The sequence below is a fragment of the Dipodomys spectabilis genome, unplaced genomic scaffold (genome assembly GCF_019054845.1).
Source record: "Dipodomys spectabilis isolate Male_0828 unplaced genomic scaffold, ASM1905484v1 ptg000278l, whole genome shotgun sequence".
Taxonomy (NCBI): Eukaryota; Metazoa; Chordata; class Mammalia; order Rodentia; family Heteromyidae; genus Dipodomys; species Dipodomys spectabilis.
Genome location: NW_024870955.1, coordinates 3300690 through 3301742, shown reverse-complemented (window position 1 = coordinate 3301742; position 1053 = coordinate 3300690). Strand labels below are relative to the sequence as shown.

The 1053-nt window shown below is 38.1% G+C and overlaps 1 non-coding gene across 1 annotated transcript; it reads right to left on the bottom strand.

Annotated features, from left to right (window-relative positions):
* Positions 1-472: 472 nt before the first annotated feature.
* On the bottom strand, positions 473-579 carry LOC122126438. Its single transcript, XR_006150925.1, has one exon. It is a non-coding gene; the product is annotated as a U6 spliceosomal RNA (small nuclear RNA).
* Positions 580-1053: the final 474 nt, after the last annotated feature.

Below are 1053 nucleotides of genomic sequence, written 5' to 3'. Positions count from 1 at the left end.
TCTGATAATCCCGGACATATATTAGTTATTGAAAATAAGGGAAACCATGGGACCTATGTTTCTTTGGAGTTGGCTTACTTCACTTAATAAATTTTTTCCAAATCTTTCCATTTCCTAACAAATTGGGCAATGTCATTCTTTCTGATGGAGGCAGAGAATGCAATTGTATATATTTACCAGGTTTTCTTGATCCATTCATCTACTGAGGGGCATCTGGGTTGGTTCCATATCTTAGCTATGGTAAATAATGCTGCAGTAAACATAGTTGTGCTGGTAGTTTTAGTATGGTCTTGTTTGTGATCCTTTGGGTAAATGAACAAAAGTGGGATTGCTGGGTCATAGGGGAGCCTTATGGGGAGTCGTTTGAGGAAACTCCATACTGCTTTCCAAAGTGGTTGAAGACTTTTACACTCCCACCAAGAATGCAGTAGGGTTCCCTTGTGGCCCCATCTCCTCCAGCATTTGTTGTTGTAAAAATATGGATTGCTTCACTGATTTTCGAGTCATCCTTGAGCAGGGGCCATGCTAATCTTCTCTGTATCATTCCGATGTTAGTGTATGGGCTGCCGGATTAAGCACAGAACATTTTTTATATAGAAGGTGTAATTTATTTTCTTAGTCAATTCCACAAAAAAGTAAGTTCAAAAGAATTGTCATGAAATTTTAGAATCATGCATTTCTTACATAAGCACACATTTTTGATGTTGGCATAATTTGTGGAGGGGAAGGGGAAAATGTTTAAATAGGGATACAAGTAGACCCATTGCAACAATGAAAGGAACTTTACAACTTTGGTATCTCTACTACTGCCATACCTGCAGATTGTAACTTGATTGCTTCTTTTGAGGTAAGTATCACTATGCCTGGGTCTGCTTGGACTGTGGTCCTCCTAACACAAGCAAAACACATAGCACCCATCAAATGGTTAGAGTTTCTGAAACTTCTTTTTTTTTTTTTTTTTGGTCTGGGCTTGCCTGGAACTGCAATTCTCTAATCTTTGTTTTCTAAGTAGATAATAGTACAGGTTTGAGCCACTTTATCCAGTAAAAGTAT